The sequence below is a fragment of the Triticum dicoccoides genome, chromosome 2B, assembly GCF_002162155.2.
Source record: "Triticum dicoccoides isolate Atlit2015 ecotype Zavitan chromosome 2B, WEW_v2.0, whole genome shotgun sequence".
In the NCBI taxonomy this organism is placed as follows: domain Eukaryota; kingdom Viridiplantae; phylum Streptophyta; class Magnoliopsida; order Poales; family Poaceae; genus Triticum; species Triticum dicoccoides.
The window spans coordinates 611,805,589-611,824,358 of NC_041383.1; the positions used below are offsets into that span (position 1 = coordinate 611,805,589).

Consider the following 18,770-nt stretch of genomic DNA (forward strand, 5'->3'; position numbering starts at 1 on the left):
TGCCCTCCCTACCCATCTCTAGCAATCACTGGTCGCCGCCCCCACCATCGGCTGTAAGCCCTTGCCTTCCCTATCGCGCTATGGACCCTTGCATCAGCCAGATTCGAGCACCTTCGGGACCGCCTTCGCATGTCTTCGGCACCTCCGCCAGAACCTCTTCGGCCCCATGTAAGTGGTGTGACGTGTTTCTTCATTGATTGGGAATGATATTGTTCGTAGATGAAGCCTCACAAGAAAGTTAGATTCTTCTCCATATGTTGGAATCGATTGTTGATTGGTTAATCAAGGTTGATTTGAGTCGTCTATGTCTGCGAGTGTTCAATTGCAACCTTAAAACCAGTCACAAATTTGATTTGGTTCATGTAAACAACCTACTGTTTAGTTAACTTTTGATGTTTATAGGTAATTAATTACTTCTATGTATGTGTATCTTCATTTCATAACAAAATTATGGTGTCCTAATTGCTAAACGAATAAATTTAAATAGTTATGGTGTATTTAATGATTCAGAAAGGGTACAAGTATGCATACATGGTTATATTCTCTATTTTCAGGTTTAGGTTATTTGGATTGTACATCAGTATGATATTTCTTCTCTCCTCAAGTCTCAGATCTGCTTTTCATCCCCCTTTGGTTTGTTTCATGAGGATATTTTTATTCAGTGCATACATGTTGATTTGTTCATGTGTTTAAAAGTACGAGCAGAATGCTGGATGTACCTGCAGTAGTAGTCCAGCAGAGGATCTTCCTAGCGATTTGGATGTATAGAGTTTATGATGCGGAAACCTAATTTTGTCTTTGTACAGATATCGGATTTTCTCCTTTCTCTTTGTGAACTCTTTTGATATGTTATTTACTCCTAATTTCAACTTTTCACGGTTTGTTCTTCTTCCAAGATTTCAGGGATTATGGACCACTGTATGGACAGATATGATCCTTGACTCTCGTTGTTCTTGGCGTGTTGCTGCCATTTTACTAGGCAGAATCCATGCACGACCGAGACCTCAGTCTATCCACTGTAAGTCATGCCTTTTGATTAATTGTTCGTAGTTGTTGAGATATTTTTCTCCATGCCCGTTTTGTTGCTCAAATTCCTGCTTTCATTTAGGTACGAGTGTTTAATGAATTTACTCTTCTCCATGGCATGTCCATGAGGGCAGAAATTTCATGCTTCAAATCTGTTTGGCGAGAAGTAAGTTATCTGGTGATTGCTTATTATATGCTTGTATTTTTACTACTGAACATAGAAACTTATTATATGCTTGTATTTTTCAGCTTTTTCAGGCCTGGAGATGTCCTAGTGAACTGGTTAATGATTTTCGAAAAGTGGAGCTGCACTCAAGGTTTGAGATATAGTTTATGTCGATAGGATGAGTTGTTTGATCTCTTTGCCCTGTTCTTTGAGATGGGTTGTGATCAAAACTCTTGGCGCCACGAGCAACAATTGAGGCTCCTCTTCATAAGCACAAAATCTGCAGTAAGCAGAAATTGGAGAGGTAAACCAAATAGTGTTCATTATGAGCTAATCTGGACCATGTACAGATTCCACCAGAGTTAAACAAAATTTCTGTACTGAAGGTGGTGTGGCATTGAAGCTGTGATGTCCTCGGCCATGCCCGCCATCGAAATCTCCGTTATTTTCCTCTACTTGTATTCCACCTTCTCGTTGCAATTCAATTTTTAGGATCAACAGTATCTATGCAATTAATTTCAAACTTCGCAGGATTTTCAACATGTCAGTCACACTCTAATAAGTGTTCATCTTTAATTTCCTACCCTATAGTAGGCAACACAATTTGCTATATATGCATGAACACTGATAAATTAATTTGTGTTAGTATGTAGTGGTTCAGGGATGCTATAAATTTGTACTATAATCTGTTTCCAGGTGCTTGAAACTTGCTTTTTGGCCGACCTATATTGCAACTTCTACTGTAATCAGCATAGAATTATATGGCTGCATTACAGCGCTTTCCATTAATAGAACACACGATTTATGTTGATCATGCAATTGTGTTCTTTATTTTTTCTGTTTTGTGCAGTTGAAGAGCTTTGTATAGAACCAGAGATTAGAAGGAATGGAAATATAAGAAACAATTCAGGAAGATTCCCTAGGGAAGCAAAAATTGTTTGCTGGTCCGTGCAGGTCCATTTAGGAAATTAGATGACTGTTGTAATATGAATTTTACATCCGTTCCAAGAAAAAGTGATGTTTCTATTTACATCCATTTTGGTGTGATAAATATTGGTTCCGAACATATGCTTTCTCGATCTTTCTATCTGTTGCAACATATAAATTGTGTGAATTTTTTGGAACAACTGTAAAAAGTCAAAATTTATGTTCCATTTTCATAACTGGATTTATCAAATACCATATAATGTAATATATATTGAGTTTAGTGTTTCCACACACTTGCTAGATGGAAGAATGAATGACATTATGCAACGTGGTTTTTGAAGCTAGTGGAAAGAATGTTCTCACTGTTTTGTGTGCCAATGAAACTACATTAAGTGCCTTGAGGAACTAATCAATTGCCCTCCTGGTGATGCATAAGTTAAGCAATATGGCTGTCAGTAATCAGTATTAGATTTTGCTACAATGTGCTTGGTCTCATAATTGATTACTATTTGTTCTAGCTTTTATGTTGCATGTATATGTCATCAATTTGGGTCTGTCCGATCAGAGCTTTCTCGGATGTGTATGCTTCGATGCTGCTTGATGTGCATGAGAAATTAGAAAGTAGTATTTGTTTCGTAAGATTGTTGTTCACCATATTTTAAAATATTTATGCCCTGTTGCAACGCACGGGCAATGTCCTAGTTCATTTAAAGGAGGATACCATCCCATCATACCACATCATGATCATTCTAATAGCATGTTGGCACGCAAGGTAAACCATTATAACTCATAGCTAATCAAGCATGGCACAAGCAACTATAATCTCTAAATGTCATTGCAAATATGTTTACTTCATAATAGCTGACTCAGGAACGATGAATCATCATATTTACAAAAACAAGAGAGGTTGAGTTCATACCAGCTTTTCTCATCCCAATAAGTCCATCATATATCATCATTATTGCCTTTCACTTGCAAGACCGAACGAAGTGTATAATAATAAGAGTGCACGTGCATTGGACTAAGCTGGAATCTGCAAGCATTCAACTCAAGAGAGAAGACAAGTAATATGGGCTCTAAGTTAAATAAACAATCATGCATATAAGAGCCACTAAGCATTTTCAATATGGTCTTCTCGACCCCCCAAAAAAATAAAAACTATTTACACGGGAAAGCTCCCAACAAGCAAAAGAAGAACGGGAAATATTTTTGGGTTTTCCTTTTTAATTACTACAGCAAAGAAATAAACTACTACTAATTTTTTTGGTTTTTTCTTAAGGTTTATCAAACACACAAGAAGAAAGCAGGAAAAAGAAAATAATCTAGCATGGATATTACAGTGAAAGAGTATGAACACCGACATCTAGCAATGAGTGTGTGTGTGAACATAAATGTAATGTCAGTGGGAAATACGTACTCTCCCAAGCTTAGGCTTTTTCCTAAGTTGGTCTATTGCCAGGGATGGCCTGGCGGATACCCGTAGGTGAAGCTGGGGTCATACTGTGACGAAGAAGGATCCGCCTACCACTGGCTGGCAACCTCCTCTGGATCCCAAGAATAAACAGATAGTCGTGGAGGCTCATCTTGTGGCTCCGATTCCGGGGCGGGTGCAGGATTTCGATAGGCTTGAATGGCCGCCCACGGAACGATGTGAGGACCTGCAGACAAGTTAAACAAAGAGGGAGCAGGCAAAGTAATAGTCTCAGGGTGATGTTTATCAAAGTACAATTTATATTTGAGCTCCCCTTCACGACTCTTAACAAGAAAATCATGCGCTATCATACTCCTATAATCTTAATAAGCACGGGGCAGCGATGTTTCCTCTTTCTCTTCATGCCTAATAGGTATTTCAAAATGTTCAGCTAGGCGTGAGGCATAAATGCCTCCAAAGATGGGGCCTTTAGTACGGTTCAGACTTAACCATCTAGCAACAATTCCACCCATACTAACAGAGTTATTTCGGTATAAACCATGGAACAAAATGATAACATCAGGAATACTAAGGTTTCCACAGTTTCCGCGCCCTATCAAGCAACGACTAGCAAATAAGGCGAAGTAGCATAAAACGGGAAAATGTATGCTAGTGATTCTTGCATCAGAGACCTTCCTGGTTTCTCCCACCGTGATAGTGTTAATAAAAGCTTCTACTTCGTTACGGTGTGGTTCATCCAAAGTGCCCTCAAAAGGTATTTTGCAAACCTCGCAAAATTCAGCTAATGGCATCCTCTTAATAACGTCATATAAATGAAATTCTACCGATGGAGGTGAATTCTTAGGGAAGAAGTAGAAATTTTGCACAAAAGTATTTGTGAGTAAGAGATACTGATGACGTTGGTCGCAGAGGAAGTCGGTGAGGCCAGCATTCTCAATTAATAAATAAAAATCTTCATAAATCCCGGCTCTCCTCAAGAAGTCATCGGAAGGCCATTCACATGGCCGGACCTCCGCGGTGCGAGGCAAATTAAATTTGGGCTTCTGCTCTTCTTCCTTCTGTTTTTCCTTTGAGCTTCGGCTTGATGAGCCCCTCAAAAGTCTCTTCATTATTTCTGAAACAATCTGAAATTTTTAGTAACTTCGAATAAAAGTGAACCAACTTCAATAAAATTGATAGCAACAACTCCTACAAGTGCCTAGAGCCTATATAAAGCATTGGAACTACTTGGAACCATATAAATTTGACATGCAAGCTCAAGAACATGGCCACCTATGCAGCAAAAATTTGCAATGAATAAAGCACTAGAACAAAAACTAATTGGACCAATGGAGGATCACATACCAAGGAACAATCTCCCCAAGCAGTTTTGTGAGAGGTGCTTTGAGCAAGGAGATCAAAAATCACAGCAAGGGGGGCTGGAACTCGTGCTTGAGTTGGTTTTTCGTGTTTGTGTGAGACAGAGGAAGAAGATGGGTGCAAGAATAAGTGGAGGAGGGCCACCGTGGGCCCACGAGGCAGGGGCGCGCCCAGGGGGGTAGGGCGCGCCCTCCACCCTCATGACCAGGTGGCAGCTCCCCCCGCGGTGATTTTTGCACAGTAAATTCTTAAATATTCCTGAAAAAATCATATTAAATTGGCATGGCATTCTGAGGACTTTTATTTTTGGGATATTTTTATATTGCACGGATAAGTCAGGAGACAGATAAAAAAAATACTATTTTACTTTATTTCTACTAAATAACAAAAAATATAAAGAGGGTACAGAAGGTTGTGCTTCTAGTTTCATCCATCTCATGTTCATCAAAAAGAATCCACTAACAAGGTTGATCAAGTCTTGTTAACGAGCTCATTCCGATTAACACGGAACCGGAGAAATTTCGAATAGCACTAAGTTACCTCAACTGGGATATGAAAATCCCCAAGAATAAGAATATCATACTTTTTCTTGACAGTAGGGAGAGGAAATTCAAAACCTCCAAATATAATCGATGGAATTTTTCCAATAGAGTTGATACTATAAACTTGAGGTTGTTTCCTCGAAAAGTGTACCGTGTGCTCATTGCCATTAACATGAAAAGTGACATTGCCTTTGTTGCAATCAATAAAGCCCCTACAGTATGAAGGAAAGGTCTTCCAAAATAATAGACATACTATCATCCTCAGGAATATCAAGAATAACAAAGTCCATTAAAATAGTAACATTTGCAACCACAACAGGCACATCCTCACAAATACCGACAGGTATAGCAGTTGATTTATCAGCCATTTGCAAAGATATTCCAGTAGGTGTCAACTTATTCAAGTCAAGTCTACGATATAAAGAGAGAGGCATAACACTAACACCGGCTCCAAGATCACATAAAGCAGTTTAAACATAATTTCTCTTAATGGAGCATGGTATAGTAGGTACTCCGGGATCTCCATGTTTCTTTGGTATTCCACCCTTAAAAGTATAATTAGCAAGCATGGTGGAAATTTCAGCTTCAGGTATCTTTCTTTTATTAGTAATAATATCCTTCATATACTTAGCATAAGGATTTGTTTTGAGCACATTAGTTAATCGCATACGCAAAAAGATAGGTCTAATCATTTCAGCAAAGCGCTCAACATCCTCATCATCCTTTTTCTTGGATGGTTTCGGAGGAAAAGGCATGGGTTTCTGAACCCATGGTTCCCTTTCTTTACCATGTTTCCTAGCAACGAAGTCTCTTTTATCATAGCGTTGATTCCTTGATTGTGGGTTATCAAGATCAATAGCAGGTTCAACTTCTACATCATTATCATTACTAGGTTGAGCATTATCATGAACATCATCATTAACATTTTCACTAGGTTCATATTCATTACCAGATTGTGTTTCAGCATCAAACATGGAAATATCATTTGGATTCTCAGGTGGCTCAGCAATAGGTTCACTAGAAGTTTGCAAATTCCTATCATTTTTCTTTTTCTTCCTTTTAGAAGAACTAGGTACATCAATATCATTTCTCTGAGAATCTTGCTCGATTCTCTTAGGGTGGCCTTCAGGATACAAAGGTTCCTGAGTCATTCTACCGGTTCTAGTAGCCACTCTAACAGCATAATCATTTTTCTTGCTATTCATTTCATCAAGCGCTTCTTTTTGAGCTTTAAGTACTTGTTCTACTTGAGTGGTAACCATAGAAGCATGTTTGCTAACAAGTTTAAGTTCACCTCTAATATCAGCCATATAATCACCCAAGCGTTTAATCATATAAGCATCTTGTTTTAATTGTCTACCAAAATAAGCATTAAAGTCATCTTGCTTAAACATAAAGTTATCAAACTCATCCAAGCACTGACTAGCAATTTTAGTAGGAGGGACTTCAGCTTTATCATATCTATAGAGAGAATTTACCTTTATTACCTGTGTCGGGATATCGGGAGGTTCTTCAGTAAATAAGTAGTTGAGATCATATACTTCTTCAACAGGCCGTAAATTAAGACCGTGTATTTCTTCAATATGAGGTAAATTCTTAACATCTTCAGCTTTAATACCTTTTTCTTTCATAGATTTCTTTGCCTCTTGCATATCTTCAGGACTGAGAAATAGAACACCTCTCTTCTTTGGAGTTGGTTTAGGAATAGGCTCAATAATTGGCTGAGAAATTGGCTCAGGAGCTGGCTCCGGAGGTGCCCAATTATTTTCATTTGTCAACATATTGTTCAATAGAATTTCCGCTTCATCCGGTGTTCTTTCCCTGAAAAGAGAACCAGCAAAACTATCCAGGTAATCTCTAGAAGCATCAGTTAGTCCATTATAAAAGATATCAAGTATTTCAGATTTCTTAAGAGGATGATCAGGCAAAGCATTAAGTAACTTGACAAGCCTCCCCCAAGCTTGTGGGAGACTCTCTTCTTCAATTTGCACAAAGTTATATATTTCCCTCAAGGCAGCTTGTTTCTTATGAGCAGGGAAATATTTAGCAGAGAAGTAATAAATCATTTCCTGGGGACTTTGCACACAACCAGGATCAAGAGAATTAAACCATATCTTAGCATCACCCTTTAATGAGAACGGAAATATTTTGAGTAAATAAAGGTAGCGCGATCTCTCATTATTAGTAAACAGGGCAACTATATCATTTAACTTAGTAAGATGTGCCACAACAGTTTCAGATTCATAGCCATAGAAAGGATCAGATTCAACCAAAGTAATTATATCTGGATCAACAGAAAAATCATAATAATCCTTATCGGGAACACAAATAGGTGAAGTAGCAAAAGCAGGGTCGGGTCTCATTCTATCTCTAAAAGATTCTTTACTCCATTTAACTAGCAACCTCTTAAGTTCATATCTATCCTGGCAAGCAAAAATAGCTGCAGAAGATTCTGCATCAAAAAGATAACCTTCAGGAATAGGAGGCATATTTTCATCATCACTCTCATCATTGTATTCAGGCGTAATAATTTCTCTTTCTCTAGACCTAGCAATTTGCTCATCAAGAAATTCACCAAGGGGCACAGTAGTATCAAGCATAGAAGTGGTTTCATCATAAGTATCATGCATAACAGAAGTGGCATCATCAATAACATGCGACATATCAGAATTCATAGTAGTAGCAGGTTTAGGTGTCGCAAGCTTACATATAACAGAAGGAGAATCTAGTGCAAGGCTAGATGTTCCTTACCTCCCCTCGTAGTTGAGGGTAAAATCTTGGTCTTAGCGTCTTTCAAATTCTTCATAGTGTCCAGCAGATATAAATCCCAAGTGACTCAAAGAATAGAGCTATGCTCCCCAACAACGGCGTCAGAAAAAGGTCTTGATAACCCACAAGTATAGGGGATCGCAACAGTTTTCGAGAGTAGAGTATTCAACCCAAATTTATTGATTCGACACAAGGGGAGCCAAGACTATTCTCAAGTATTAGCAGCTGAGTTGTCAATTCAACCACACCTGGAAACTTAGTATCTGCAGCAAAGTGTTTAGTAGCAAAGTAATATGATAGTGGTGATAACGGTAACAAAAGTAAAGACAGCAAAAGTAATGTTTTTGGTATTTTATAGTGATCGTAACAGTACCAACGGAAAAGTAAATAAGCGAGAACCAGTATATGGAAAACTCGTAGGCACCGGATCAATGATGGATAATTATGCCGGATGTGGTTCATCATGTAACAATCATAACATAGGGTGACACAGAACTAGCTCTAGTTCATCAATGTATTGTAGGCATGTATTCCGAATATAGTCATACGTGCTTATGGAAAAGAACTTGCATGACATCTTTTGTCCTACCCTCCCGTGGCAGCGGGGTCCTATTGGAAACTAAGGGATATTAAGGCCTCCTTTTAATAGAGAACCGGAACAAAGCATTAGCACATAGTGCATACATGAACTCCTCAAACTAAGGTCATCACCGGGAGTGGTTCCGATTATTGTCACTTCGGGGTTGCCGGATCATAACACATAGTAGGTGACTATAGACTTGCAAGATAGGATCAAGAAATCACATATATTCATGAAAACATAATAGGTTCAGATCTGAAATCATGGCACTCGGGCCCTAGTGACAAGCATTAAGCATGCCAAAGTCATAGCAACATCAATCTCAGAACATAATGGATACTAGGGATCAAACCCTAACAAAACTAACTCGATTACATGATAAATCTCATCCAACCCATCACCATCCAGCAAGCCTACAATGGAATTACTCACGCACGGCGGTGAGCATCATGAAATTGGTGATGGAGGATGGTTGATGATGACGATAGCGACGAATCCCCCTCTCCGGAGCCCCGAACGGACTCCAGATCAGCCCTCCTGAGAGAGATTAGGGCTTGGCGGCGGCTCCGTATCGTAAAACGCGATGATTTCTTCTCTCTGATTTTTTTCTCCCTGAAAGCCAATATACGGAGTTGGAGTTGGCGTCGGAGGGCCACCAGGGGGCCCACGAGGTAGGGGGCGCGCCCAGGGGGGCGTGCCCCCCACCCTCGTGGACAGGGTGTGGGCCCCCTGGTCTTCATCTTTGGCGAGGATTTTTTACTAATTATCCTAAGATATTCCGTGGAGTTTCAGGTCGTTCCGATAACTTTTATTTTCTGCACATAAAACAACACCATGGCAATTCTGCTGAAAACAACGTCAATCCGGGTTAGTCCCATTCAAATCATACAAGTTAGAGTCCAAAACAAGGGCAAAAGTGTTTGGAAAAGTAGATACGACGGAGACGTATCAGCTGCGCGCCCCCTTCCCCTTGAGTCCGAATATGACAAGGAAGGGGGGCGGGGCGGCGCCCCCTTTCCTTCCCCCTCTCCCTCTCCTTCCTTCCCCTTCTCTCCCTTTAGGTGGAAACCTACTAGGACTTTTAGTCCTAGTAGGATTCCCCTATTGGGGGGCGCACCCTAGGAGGGTCGGCCGGCCTCCCCCTTGCTCCTTTATATACAGGGGCAGGGGGCACCCTAGAACACACAAGTTGATTGTTTAGCCGTGTGCGGTGTTCCCTCCACAGATTTCCACCTCGGTCATATCGTCGTAGTGCTTAGGCGAAGCCCTGCGTCGATAACTTCATCATCACCGTCACCACGCCGTCGTGCTGGTGAAAGTCTCCCTCGACCTCAGCTGGATCTAGAGTTCGTGGGACGTCACCGAGCTGAACGTGTGCAGACCGCGGAGGTGCCGTACCTTCGGTGCTAGGATCGGTCGGATAATGAAGATGTACGACTATATCAACCGTGTTGTCATAACGTTTCCGCTTTCGGTCTACAATGGTACATAGATAACACTCTCCCCTCTCGTTGCTATGCATCACCTAGAGATAGATCTTGCGTGATTGTAGGGAAATTTTTGAAATTACAGCGTTCCCCAACACGCATCAAGTCAGAGTTCGATGAGTGCAAGCTAGTCGACTAGTACTTCTCCAGCGTCCACATGGACCGCGGCTCCAAGGCCATGTCCAACCATTGGGCGCTCATCCATACGACGTGCAACAATTTGCATGGGATCCTCGAGGAGGTCGCGGATCGCCCGGAGAGCGGCGCCAGCTATGAGATTCAGGTATGACGCCGGTCTTTCGCGCCACTTTTCGCCGTGTGCATCGCCGGTCTCACCTGTTCCTTATTGCAGATGGTTCGGATGTTCACCATGTTTCGCCAGGACAGCAGTTCCGATCAAGATTTCAAGTACCTCCACGTGTTCTCCCGGATCGAGAAGTGTGAGAAATGGGCGGAAGTCCGGCACACCCTCGCCAAGGCCAAGGAGACGTACAAGCCGGACGCGCCCACGCCGGGCGCGGCAGAAGGGCGCCCAGACGGCAACAAAGGAGCCAAGGCGGCGAAGGCCGTGGCGCCGGCTACCGCACGTCTGCAAGAGTCCATCGAACACTTCATCGCCGACGCCACGACCCGCGCCACCCAGAGGAAAAAGAAAACCGCGGCGTGATGGTCGGCGTTGATGGCAAACAACGCCGTCAAGCTCGACCTGCTCCGGATCAATGTCGCCGCAAAGAAGAGGAACACCGACTTGGCTTTCCTGATGGGGGGGCATGTCAGGGATGGATGAGAAGGTCAAGGTGTGGTTCATGGTGGAGCGTGGCCTCATCCTGAACCAGATCCCGTCGATGGCGGCGCCAACTCCCATGCTGACCCTAACGCCGCCGCCAAGCCCGAGCGACGCCTCCACGACGCCCATCATAGAAGCCGCGCCGACGCCGACCAGCGCCTCCATGATCCCAGCACAGAAGTCGCGCCGACGCCGACCAGCCCGTGCACGCCGACTCCCGCTAGTCCGATGCCGGAGGACGGCGCTGCCGTTTGATGCATTGCCTATGCGTCCTTCTTTTTGAATGCCGAACTTTCAATTATTTGGTCGCCAACCTGTGGCATGGTGATCGCCGGACTTTGTGGCGCTGATCGCCGGACTTGAGGCGTATTTTGGTAGCAGGAAATGTCATGTTTGAATTTAAACTGCTTGGGGCTGGCCCCTGAGGCCGTGACTGGGACCTAGATCGCCCCCAGTGTCTCAAAAGCATCGGGCGATGGCCCGAAATAGTGCCGACCGCTGCGCTTGGGGGCCGAACGAGTGGAGTTGCTCTTATGTCTTTGCTCGGGGCAGTTCGATCGTGTGCTTGGCTTTTGTACAGCTTGTGTTACTCTGTGTACTACCGAAGAAGGGACCAATGATGTGGTACGACCGTACGGACGCAAGACTCATACTTACACGTATACACTCACTCATATGAACGCATACACGCATACCCCATTCTTATGTGCACCTTGGAGAGACTGACTCGGCATATCATCTTGAGATTTACGAAGTTGCCGTAAACGCCTCGTCATCGATGGAAACGTCTCCTCCCACTGAAAGCGTATCGCCGGAAATTCTAAAATAAATTCAGAAATAATGCGAGCAGCATAATTTAAACTCTGATGGGCTGGGGATATCACTATTCCTCTAATCATCCAACCACAAGTTGGTTCGCAACTTGACCTCTGATTGTCTCAGGATATTCGTGATTAGCGGCTGCCTTCGATTGGGATTTTTTTTGAAAAACATTCGAACTATTCATTTTCAATCATAGCGATATAATAAACACCAGAAATAATAAGAATTACATACAAATTTATAGAGTTTCGACCTAAAGATCTAGATGAATTACTGATGCGTCAACGTGGCATCCATCGGGTTCGGATGCGGTTAATGGTCACTCAATATATTTTTTACCTAAACCTGTATCCTTACCCCGCACCTCGCATTCAAACTATTCCCATACCGTACCCAAACAGGCCCACAAGTAAAAATACCATCTTGCCCAATTCACACTTCACTATGCGTCTTTTCATCATTTCCGCACATAGAAACAATATTTCAGCGTGTATACTTCAATAGTTTAGCACATATATACTACTTCCTCCGTTTCAAAACAAGTGTCTAAAGCTTAATACAACTTTGTACAGTGAGTACATTTTAGCATTTCAACACGTATATATCTCGATTTATTGTGCGATGGAATGGAACTCAAGATTTTGGTCCCTCAAGTTATCCAAAAATATATACTTGGTCCCTCAAATTTTTTTGGCTTATATTTGGTCCTTCAAGTCTCAAAACCAGATAAGTTTGGTCCAAAACCAGATTTTGAGACATTGACTAGGGTTTGACCATGTTGACCAGGTTTGGCTGATGAACAGTAAATTAACAAAAAATCTAAAACTTTGTGACAACCAACATGCTTGGGTGCACTTGGTTCCTATAAACTTTTGTGGTCAACTAACATATGAGGAGCTCTAGAAAAAAATATTTTTTGGCTTTTTTTTGAGCCAAAATTAGTTTTTTTTCATGAGCTCCTCGGATATCGAAACACTACACAAATTTTCATGCACCCAAGAATCTTGGTTGCCACAAAATGTCAGAGTTTTTTGCTATTTTTTGAATTTATTATTCATCAGTCAAACTTGGTCAACATGGTCAAACCTAGTCAACGTGCTTTAAAATCTAGTTTTGGACCAAACTTATTCGATTTTGAGACTTGAAGGACCAAATGTATACAAAAAAAATCTTGAGAGACCATGTCTATACTTTTGAAGAACTTGAGGGACAAAAACATTCCTTTTTCTAAAAAATGATGGATACCAATAAGCAATAACTAGATGACACTAAATAATGTCCAATTACATTCGTGGATGAGTATCTTGTAAGTGAAACATTCAGACTTGTTCCTTTTTTCCAATAACAAGACGAACAAGAGGGACACCATTTTCTCTGTCTTTCTTTTTATTGAAGACTAGTAAGCGTGCACGTGTAACACACGTAATCTTAGGAATTTCTTTTTATGTTCTGATTATCTAAATCAATTTTTTGATCACAATAGTTGCCTCAATAACATGTAATGTTTTAATACAATTGGTTTAAACTAAAATTTTACACAACAATATTAACTAAAATTTTGGCAAGCTCCCTTCTCGGTAGCTAGCTAGGTACCTAGATGTATCCACGCCTGTCAACTCGCCATCTTTGTCGCCCTGCAAGTGTCCCTCCCACCACAGTTTGTTTCCCCTATGGTGGTTCTTTTTATGCCCCTTGCACCGCCTTGGATTTTTAGTGTGACAGAGAGATTTTATCCACCTCAATATAAGCACATGCCAGAGAGGCAAGGTTGAATTGGTGCTGGCTTTGGTCGTTTGAACACCACCTTGCCAACCTAGTTAGGTTTGGTCATTTGCAAAAAGGGCATACCAAATCTGCTCCTTTTTATCAATAATGGTTACATGTTCAAACAACGTCATCATAATCAACATGACAAAACATAGCGGAAAATAATGGCATACTATCTTGAACTAAAAAGTTCTACGTGAGGCAATGCTCAACTTCACCATTTGCTTTCCTATCATTCGTATTAAAGATTGAAAACTTCATCGTTCCAAGATATCCTTTACTATTTTATAAAATATTTAGTAAATCATAAGTACAATGACATATGTAAAACGCACCGAGCAGTTTGCACTGCAACCCTCCACTCATTCGTCATCACTTCGGCTACATGAAAAAGGCATAAAACATCAAGAAGGCAATAGTTATGTCTCCACATCATGCAAAATTGCTATTTTCGGTAGTATTCAATGATATCTAAGGGCATCTCCTCCAGGTTCCTCAATTTTGCCGACGAAATCAATGTGACAGGAGAAATATGACCCACACCAGCCTAGCTGCAAAAGTGGAAAGAGTTTTGCTTTTCAAATACCCAGCCATCCTACCACAAACAGTCAAACTAACAACAATATACTCGTACGTTGTTATTCACCTTGCTATTGTTGCTATCCCAATCAAAGAGTTTTGGCATCACAATATGCAACAAGAGCCAGAATATGAACATGCAATTAATCATAAATAAAGAATCGATTTAGGATCACAGTTCAACATTTTCTTGAGGAAATTATCCATGTGCTCTATTTCTGTTGGAACAATCACAAGGCTTAAATTGCAGGAGAGTGAATTGTGGTGCTCAAATTTAAGCAACACTCACATTCGGAAGATGAAATCAGCCTCTGCAGTGATGACTTTCACACAGTAGGACACACATCCCTGGTGGCCCAAACAGGAGAAACGCCGTTCACTACCTACAATTTTTCACCATCTATGAACCACCAAATTATCAACACGTACGAATTCTTTTCAGTTGACACAAAATTAAAACTTCTAGGCTACCTCATCAGCGAAGAACTGTAGCTGCTTAATGGGGAATGACGACCTCCTATGTCACTTGTCTGGCGATGTTGGAAGAGAAAGGTACCATACAACTCCTGTAGCTTGCCTCGGACTGGTGTAGTCAACATGCAGCAACATAAAATGTTGGGTAGGACTGTACGTGATTGAGAAGATCTGATATAATGTTCTTGTAGCGATTGCATGAAAATATAATGTATTGTCAATCCCTCTCACTTGGTCATATGCTGGAACCATATTATACAATACATCACAATACACCAATGTCTCGTCAATTGCATTAACCTTGGTGTCTCTGCAAGTTATTGGCATCTTCACTATGATGATTCAGGCCCTTGATTCCTCAAAACACAAATTGAGAAGATTGTTTTATGTGCATCAAGAGAGTACCATGAGCTCTATCCGAGTGCCCATGGTAGCAAACGGGATACCCAGGATGATCACGATTCGGTAGGGAGCGACGTGGTGGTTTCCTCGGGGATGGTCAGCGGCTGCTGCTGTGATGCGATATATATATATATATATATATATATATATATATATATATATATATATATATATATATATATATATATATATATATATATATATATAATGAAACTGGGTAAAAGTGGTGGCCAGCCTATACATTTTGCAGCACTGTACAAATAGTAAGAAGATATTTGGTTAAGATAACACGTCGATTCACATAACCATGCCCCCAAAACTGAGATCCTTCTGTGCATATTTGCATAGCAACACAATGTAGTCAAACATATGGAAAAATTATTTGCATGCCGGAATATTATTAGAATCCGTTGATCTGAAGAAATATATAAATACTTGTTTTATTTAATTCAATCATAAAAAGGTATATTGGTTCAGGTATAGGAGTTAATCTGATGCATGTATCTTGTTCTAAGCTTCTCCTCTCTGGCTGCTTTCTCCTCCTTCCGATTGCTCTGTTGAGATTCTCTTTCAGAAGAACATTCAGTAGAAGGAAAAATGACTTCGAAGGAGAGACATATTTTGAAATAAAAAACTGCAAAAATCCAGTAATGGTCTAGTAGCTTTAGAAAAATATGCAATTGATACACATCATTTTGGGGTGTGCTTAAGAACAATACCAATTAGGAGTACAACTTAGCCTTGCTTCTTGTGCGACTGAATTTCCCTAAAGCCAAATTGCCAATGGATTTCAGACTGCATGTACATTAGAGAATAGGTTAAAGCGTCTTACATCAAATACATGTGGGTTTTTGGGAGTTGTGAAGGGCTGGAGAGAGCACTCCACGCCCAATAACCAAGAACAAAGACCCAAGAAAACAACATGAAAAATAGATCAAAGCATACATATGACTCAGGATGCGGCAGAATTTCTCAAAGATAAACGCAAACTTCAAGGCACAACAGATCGATAGAAGGACCCGAATCAGCGGCTGCTCCCTCGCATGCGTCCATGTCCCCAGCGGCGGACACCATGCTTCTTCCTTCTGTAGACGTGGGAATTAGTAGTCACTGATCATCGGATGAAGTACAATTTTTTTTGGAAAAGAGACAGCACCTGTGATGAACACAAACACACAGGCGACTTCAGCTTCCCATAGTTCTCGTATTGGCCTCTACCACGCCTCTGCTCGTCTGCAACATGGACAAGCGACAATCAGAGAGCAGCACAAAAGAACTCGACAATTGTGTCCAGTCCGTCGTGTCTGCGGTGTCTAGTTTGACTCCTCTAGAGGATGCAGAGAGGCGACATTGGATGGATTAGTAGCGGCAAGGATGGAGGGGAGCTGCCGGTGCAGCGCATCCCCAGCATCGGTGTGAAGGGATGCGACATTGGAGGCGCGGAAGAGTGGGGCGGCGGTACGAGGTGGGCATCGGGGAAGGGCAGGCCGCGCATGGAGTGGGTCGGCGACGGCGGCTGCAGCCAGGTCGCCGCACCCGCGACGCCGTGTCCTTCGCAATGAACGGCATCGCCGCCATGCTTCCCTTCGATCTATGTCTCGCTTCTATGGACGGCACAACGAACGGGGCCAGTGGCAACCCCCTCGTCTAGATCCAACCACAACAGGCATGGCCGCCGCGCTTCTCTTCGCTCTCTCTGTTTGTTCCATGACCGACGCAAGCAACGTGGGGCGGTTTTGGAAAATGGAACCGTGCCATGGGAAAGAAGGAAATACACGATGGCATTTGTGGGTAAAACGTGGGTGCGTGGTCGCCGGAGGCAGCATGGGTAAAACATGGTTGGTGTTAAACATCGAAGCCACATGAATCGTAGGATTCAACCCTCTCAATGGATCAGATTGTCTGCCCTCTCTTTCTTTTATAGGGGTAGTAGATATTTCTGCAGCCCCTACTTTGAAATGATCATAAGAAGAACTTTTTAGACAAACATTCAAATTTGTTCTTTTTTTCCTTTTTTCCAATTACAAGACGAACAAGAGGGACATAATTTTCTCTATTTTTTTATTGAAGATACTTCTGTAGCCCCTACTTTGAAATGATCAAATGAGGGAGTATATAATAAGATCAACAAAACCAGAAATAAAATCATGAGCTCACAAAAAAAGAAGATCAACACATTTAAACAAGATCATGCACACATGATAAGTGGATGGAATTTGGGTCTAAGGCTAGCGGCTCTGATAGCCTAGGGGAGAGCGGCTAGGTTTTTGTTTCCTTTAGTGAATAACACATTGGATCTACCTGTTAGATTTTTTTACTATATGGGTATGTGGATATGAGTATTGCCTTCGCGTACATGTACCCGACTTAGGCTATGGGTACAATTTTTCCCATTTACAAAATTATGATTATTTATTTTCCCAAACCCTTAACCTAATAGTGTTTTTACCAGCCGGATCCGCGGGTTGCGGGTCCATTGCCATGTTGATGGATGTGAATTGCGAATGGTCACTGATGATAATATGAAATCCATAATATACTTTTTGTTTGTTTTTGGAGGGAACTTTGGTGAAATTTTTCTTTACGGCTTATCATAGTGAATTGCCTAAACTGCCCTTGATGTCTAAATATACTACCCCTCCTATCCATATTAATTGGTGCTGCTCTGGTACAATTCTAGTACAAAAGCAGCGCCAAATTTGGCCCGTTGGATCACAAAAATAAACAGTTCAAAATAATTTGATGTACTCCCTCAGTTTCTTTTTAGTCTGCATATAAAATTTGGTTAAAGTCAAACTTTATAAAGTTTGACTAACTTTATAAGAAAAAAGATCAACAATCACGATATGAAATCAATGTTATTAGATGCATCGTGGAATGAATTTTTATACCATATAGCTTTAGTATTGTAGATGTTATTTTTTTATATAAATTTAGTCAAACTTTGTGTAGCTTGACTTTGACTACAGACTAAAAAAACCCGGAGAGAGTACTATAAAAAGACTCCTGTATTTGGTTACGTTTATCTTGTTGTCACTGGTTGTCAATACCAGTAGCCTTAATCCCGCAAAACATAAGACATCATTTTTTTCAACTAACAAAAGTACATCCTGGAAACGAAGTTTCAAACGTGTCTTATTCGGTCATTACTTCACCCTTTTTTCAACTTAGTGAGCAATTGCCGTTAGTTGTTGATATTTGTACTCGAGTACAGGTACTGCAGAGGCAGAGGACGCAGTTAGTGGATTAACTAGTATATCATGCCCACTGGATTTGGCCGTTAAGAGCATCTTTTTTTTTTTGAACAGACGTTAAGAGCATCTCTAATAGCCCCTTAAAAATTGACGTTTAAAAACGGGGGCAATGCAAACCGTTTTTAAAGTGCGAAATTGCCCCGGGCAGAGCAGACCTCGTAAATTAAACTGTATCCTTATTTATTTTTCCTTTTTCCCCGTCCCGGCAGAGTCCATCTCCAGCCGTGGCGTGCCTCGCCCTAGCGCCCCAGCTCACCCTGGCGTCGCCCGCCTTGTCCCCGCCTCCCCTGGCGCCGCCCGCCCCGATTGCATGCTCCATGGCGCGCCTGCTGGTCCCCGATTGACCCCTGCACCGCCTGTCGTCGTGTGCGCTCCCTGGCATGGCCGCGCGAGGTCC

General features: G+C 41.6%; 1 long non-coding RNA gene across 3 annotated transcripts; it reads left to right on the plus strand.

Annotated features, from left to right (window-relative positions):
* Positions 1-627: 627 nt before the first annotated feature.
* On the plus strand, positions 628-2,222 carry LOC119368111. 3 transcript variants are annotated; one of them, XR_005176535.1, is made up of 4 exons: positions 628-1,018; positions 1,161-1,192; positions 1,276-1,496; positions 2,043-2,222. It is a non-coding gene; the product is annotated as an uncharacterized LOC119368111 (long non-coding RNA). The 3 variants fall into 3 exon arrangements; XR_005176534.1 differs by lacking the exon at positions 2,043-2,222 and having other exon boundaries at positions 1,109-1,192; positions 1,276-1,859; XR_005176533.1 differs by lacking the exon at positions 2,043-2,222 and having other exon boundaries at positions 1,276-1,859.
* Positions 2,223-18,770: the final 16,548 nt, after the last annotated feature.